The sequence below is a fragment of the Phyllostomus discolor genome, chromosome 4, assembly GCF_004126475.2.
Source record: "Phyllostomus discolor isolate MPI-MPIP mPhyDis1 chromosome 4, mPhyDis1.pri.v3, whole genome shotgun sequence".
NCBI lineage: Eukaryota > Metazoa > Chordata > Mammalia > Chiroptera > Phyllostomidae > Phyllostomus > Phyllostomus discolor.
Genome location: NC_040906.2, coordinates 102180687 through 102186686, shown reverse-complemented (window position 1 = coordinate 102186686; position 6000 = coordinate 102180687). Strand labels below are relative to the sequence as shown.

The following is a 6000-nucleotide window of genomic DNA, read 5'->3' as shown; positions in this document are numbered from 1 at the left end:
TTTGCTGTCGGTTCTTTGTATATTTTTCTTTATTTCACTTATCATAGCCTTCACTTTTTCCTCTATTTTGTGACTACACTCAACCATTTCTGTGAGCATCCTGATTACCAGTGTTTTGAACTTTGTATCTGATAGGTTGGCTATGACTTCATCACTCAGTTGTTTTTCTGGAGTTTTGATATGTTCTTTCATTTGGGACACATTTCTTTGTCTTGGTGCAGCTGATACATTGCAAGGGGCAGAGACTTAGGGTTCGCCAGGCCAGGGCAACTCACTTGTCTGTGTTGTGGCGATGTATGTTGGGGAGAAGTCCAAGAGGGAACAATGCTGCTTTCTCAGCTCTCAGCTGGCTTTCAGTCACTTTCCATGCTACCCACAAGCAAATTGGGCCCTTCTGGTGCTGATTCCTAGGTGGGTGGGTTTGTGTATATTCTAGGACCCTGTGGGTCTCTCCAACAAACTCTCTTTTGGTGCTGGGAGTTTCTCCCACTCCTACAACCCCCACATTTTTTTTATAGCTAGAGGTTTTGAGTCTTTCTTTTCCTGCATTAGAACCCTGGGTTGCACAATCTGTCTTGCTCCCGAGTTGTTCCTCTCAGTTTATCCACATGTGGATTGGACTGCTAGCTGCACCTCGCCTGCCCAGTCTTCCAAATGCCACTTTGCTGCTCCTTCTCTCTGTCCTGGCTCCGTGTCTCTGCTCCTCTTAACAGTCTGGATAAATGTTTCTTTTTAAACTCCTTGTTTGTCGGACTGCCATACAGTTGAATTTTCTGGCAGTCCTGGTTGTTTTTGTTTTTAAATTTGTTGTCATCCTTCTTTTGGTTGTGTGAGAAGGCAAAGTGTATCTACATACACATCTATCTTGGCTAGAACGCTATTAATTCATTTTTAGAGAGAGGTGAAGGGAAGGATAAAGAGAAGGAGAGAAACATCAGTGGGTGATAATGCCCAACCAGCTGTGCCACACTGGTAAAGGATGGATACAATACATTTTTATGGTAACATTTTATGATGATTTTATAAATGCCCATTATATTGATGCTGCAGTTCAGCACATTTTAAAGATTTTCAAGGACCAGGACAATTAAATATACTTGAATGCCTTCCCTACTACTTATAGCTATATCTAGGAACAGACTTCTTATCACTTCTCTATTTTACTTTTAGGACCCAAATTAAGAGTGGACTCCTTAGGGTAACCTTTCTGACCCCTCTCCTCTCTTCAGTCCATGAAAGTCCTGCCTGCCATTCTGGATTTCCTTCAGGGCTTCTGCCCTCCTATCCCTACACTTACCAGATATAAATAGAATTGCTTCTTGTCCTACAAGGAACTCCTTGAGATCTGGTTTATTCTGTGCCCAGAAGTTAGAGGAAATGCAGGACAGTATCTATTTGTTGTATGAATAAGTGGTTTGGTTGATTGAGTAATGATTTCTTCCATACAACTGATTCCTGCTACTCCCTCTGCCATCTCCATCATAATTTTTTTAGTGGATAGGGGATATACACAATCACATATCCTAGTGTTAAAAGCAAGACAACAGTCCCAAAATGGAGTCACTTATGCTATACTCCACACCCCCAAACCAAGACTTAATTACAATTTTGGCTGTTCCCAAATGGAATGTTAGATCAGTCAATCAGGTACTAACAAGGTAATCTGCACCATAGACCCCCTGTTATCCTCTAAAGGAAAGTGACTTTGTCTTTAGTAATCTGATTTTATGCCTGTTATAATTTTCTTATTCTTGCTCCCTTCTGCCTATAAAATCTTTGATTTTCCACAGTTCCTTGAAGCTCCTTTCTGTCTGCTAGATAGGGTGCTGCCCAATTCATGAATCATTGAATAAAGTCAGGAAGATCTTTAACGTTTATTCAAATTTTGTTATTCAATAGTAGCCTGCAGTAAAATTGTTGCTTTCCCAAATCTTTGCTTGTTGCCTCCAAGTTTTTGATAATTCCTGCCTTTCTGGAATTGGGAAAAAGGAAGACTAAACTCTTGACACCTGGGGAGTTGTAGGGTTGTGATATTTATTAACAACACCCAGTGGTTTCCAAGTCTCATCTAAAAAATGGAAAAATAGGAAGATTCCCTAAGTGATGTGTGATGTTAAGCAATGGACAAGAAGTTGGATATTGTAAATGGTAACAAATAGAAATGCATTTAATACAAAATAACATACAATGTCAGTAACCTGCTTTTTAAAGACAAACAAAACCCCTTTCCCTCTTAGTGATTACACAAGCAAAATGCAGATATTTGAAGGAAATAGTCATTCATAATCTCACCATTTTATTTCCTTAGCTATTTCTTGTTATGTATACATACACGTTCCAGCAGAAGTAAGGCCTGTTTCAGAGTGATTGGTAGGGTAATAATAATATGAATGTAATAATTTATAGTTTTAATCTGAACATTTCACCCAAAATGTTCATATGGTGTGCTTGAGTGTGATATTGTTGTTATTTACATGCTTATGATTTTGTAATAAAAGATTTTATAATAAAAAAGGGGCATTAAATTGTGACAGCATGGATGGAACTGGAGAGTATTAATGCTAAGTGAAATAAAGCCAGGCAGTGAAAGAAAAATACCACATGATCTCACCTTTAAGTGGAACCTAATGAACAAAATGAGCAAATGAGCAAAATAGAACCAGAGGCATGTAAACAAGGAACAGACTGACAGGAACCAGAAGGGAAGGGGAAGGCTGATGAGGAAGGCAAGAGGGGGAAAGGCCTGGTTAAAGAACTAGCATAAATGACTCATGGACATGGACAATAGAGTGGGGATTGACTGTCATGGGGTGGGGGGATGGGTGGGGCAGGGGAGAGAAAGGGGGAAAAATTGGGACAACTAACAGAACAACAATATAGAAAGGGGGGTTGTTATTTGGGCTGGACTCTGTAATTACAGTTGTTGATATTCATATCCCACTCTAATGAGATTATAAGCATTTCTGATGTTATTAAAACTTTATATTGTATACTCTGTAATGTCTGTGTAGTATTCTGTTGTATGATGCACTATTGTCTGGTGTTGGGCATTTAAATTTATTCCTTTTTTTTTCTATCTTCAGTACTACCTCAGTAACAGGTATGTCGATAGTTCTTTTTCACATTTCTCAGAGTATTCTTAGGATAGATTTTTAGAAGAAGGATTAGGGTCAAAAGCAATAAATATTTTAAAGATTCTTTAAAATTTTTTTTTAATTATATTTTACATTCAACATTATTTTGTATTAGTTCCCAATGTACAATATAGTGGTTAGACAATTATATTAAGACTCTTGATTCATATTGCCATACTACTTTCCAAAATTTAGAAGACGGCTTGCTTGAAGTTTTATTCTCAACTTCATATAAATTCCATCATCCAGTGTGCTCTTTTGTGACTGATTTAACAACACCCGTGATATTCATCCAGGTTTTTGTGATCATCAGGAATTATTTTCTATTGCTACACTGGTCACTGTATAACCACACCCTAGTTTATTTACCATCAAGTACTGATGGACATCTGGATTATCATTGTTTGGTTGTATGAATAAAGCTGGTATGAATATTCTTGTACAAGCCTTCTTTGGTGGATATATTCTTCTGGTAGTGTAATTGCTGTGTGGCTTCTTACACACTGTTAAGTTTTCCAAAGTGGTTATACCATAGGGCTTACTTAGTTCTTGGGCTATAGACTCTAACCTAGAAGTACTATCACATAGGGTAACTGCATTCTTGACTCAGCTTGGGGCTTTCATTTACATTCTCAGGTATGAGACACCATTTTAAAAGACTTTGCAAGGTCAAATGCTTTGTCCACAATTTGACTCTCCCGTTAGTTTGGCCATATAACCTAATACCGAACAAAATTCTCGTTCAAATTTGCTTCAGGGTTGCCTCACAACGTGGACAGTCAATACAGACAAACTTTCTAGCTTCTCTCCTCCACCCAAAGCAGAGACAACATTCCTCTAGAGGCAACAAAGGATACGCTCTGATAGGCCGCGTAGGGTTCTGACCAAGCCCGGCCCCTCATCTCTGCACATGCGCAGGTTGAACCCTACGGAACCTGGTGGCTCAGGCGCGCGTAACGTAGAGTCGTACGTCGGTGCGCGTTGACGCAAGGGCGTGCGCTCGGTAGTTCCCAGAGGAACATGGCGGCTGCTCCTTTGGAGGAGAGGTTTTGAGAGGTGCGGAGGAAGGAGGCCCACAGGAGGGACACACCCGGCAGTGAACCGGAGCTCTTCGCTCGTCATTCATTGAGAGCTCCGCTCCGCTCCAGAAGGTGAGTAAGGCGGTGCCACAGGACATCTCGCCGGTAGCAGGCGAGGGCACTTTCCGCCATTTTCAAGTTCGGCCGTTGCGTGCTTTGGAGGCCTGGCGGGGCGCTTGCGAACCGGTAGGAAGAGCAGGGAAACTCGACGTCGGGAGGATTGTTTAAGGCTGTTTGGAGCATTTGGGGAAGTGGTTGGAGGCTTGTTGTAGACCAGAAAAACAAGGCATGATAGGACTACGGCCTTCACTGGCGACTGGTGGCGACCAGACGTAGGTGTAGGGTAGGCCGCGGGTAGGATGTGAAGTTTGGAGGAGGGAAGCGGTTTAAGCAGATTTGGGGCGGGAGTGCAAGGGGTTGTGCTTAGAGTTGAACGGAGTGTGGCTGTGAATGATTGGTTTAAGTCTCTACACTTTAAGGGGTCACGGGAAGTTAATGCAAAAATCTGCGAGGGCAGAAGGTTTAACCTCGATATTATCGTGGTTTGTAATCGGTATTAGTAACAGGAATAAGTACACAGCTTGACAAGCAAAAACCCTGCTCTTTTGTAGTACTTACATTATTATTTTGTTTGCGTTAAATCATGTTCCCTGCAAGAGTCCCATTAATAACTCCCTCCACAGTTCCGATTTTTGGTTGCCTCTGGCAACTAGTTATTTAGGTTCTTAGAAAGCATTCTTTAAAAAAAGAAAAGAAAAATGTTGATACGTGGTTGTAACCCTGTGGATGGTGGCCCATCCGGAGAAAGAAGTATGCAGGTCGATAGGGAATTCGTAATTGGATATGTGTAAATCAAATCAGAAAGGTACGGATGACCTGTAGAAAGCCTATTAAATGTTTGGAAGTAATTTCTGCACAGAAAAAAAAACTGTTAGGAACTCTGGAAGACATTAGAGTGTAAACAAAAGCCTATGTTAAAAGGCATACCTCTTGGGAGCACTGAGTTGATTAATGCACACTTTATTTTTTGCCTGTTAACGTGCAGTGGTAGATCTGTTTAATTCAAAGCTTTTAGGTGAAACATGTTAATTGTTTCCCTAGTAGTATTCCGTCTCCCCCCTCTCCCACACCTCAGTCTTAGTTGCACTTAACACTGATCTTCTATCATACTTGCTCACTTTTTAATTGGTTTCCTTGCCTAGAAGGTAAAAATACTGTATGGATTTGTATTTGTGCTGAGGCTTGAAGTTCTGTATTTAGCCTATTTTCTTGGAAAATTTTATTTTTGTGGCAAATTTATTAATTAGCATTCTTATGTGGGAAGGATTTTGGTAGAAAGTTGGTTTTACATCACAGTGCTTTAGGAAAAAATAAATCCGTATTTATTTAAAGATTTAATTTTTTTATTTTTAGGAGAGGAAGGGAAGGAGAAAGAGAGGGAGACATCAGTGTGTGGTTGCCTCTCGCATGCTCCCAACTGGGGACCTGATCTGCAACCCAGGCATGTGCCTGACTGGGAATCAAACCAGTGATCCTTTGGTTCACAGGCCCGTGTGCAATCCACTGAGCTACACCAGCCAGGGCTAAATCCTTATTTATGATGTTGATGGCTTACCTTGTATTCTTTGGCAAAAATTATGAAAAGGACAGATTTTGCCATCACAATTTTAACATGCTGTAAGGCTTTAGTTACACTTAAACATTTTTAAAAAAGATTGTATTTTTTTTCAGAGAGAGGGTAAAGGAGGGAGAAAGAGGGAGAGAGACATCAATGTGTGGTTGCCTCT

General features: G+C 40.5%; 1 protein-coding gene across 11 annotated transcripts in view; it reads left to right on the top strand.

Annotated features, from left to right (window-relative positions):
* The first annotated feature begins 4109 nt into the window (after positions 1–4109).
* WDR33 (WD repeat domain 33) overlaps positions 4110–6000 on the top strand; it is a 92499-nt gene continuing 90608 nt past the window's right edge. For 6 of the 11 annotated variants that reach the window (XM_028509009.2, XM_028509011.2, XM_036023716.1 and 3 more), the window contains exon 1: positions 4111–4285. The gene's annotated coding sequence lies outside the window, so the exon portion shown is untranslated. Of the gene's footprint in view, positions 4286–6000 lie in introns of all 11 variants that reach the window. The other 5 variants (XM_036023709.1, XM_036023710.1, XM_036023711.1 and 2 more) reach the window with 2 other exon arrangements.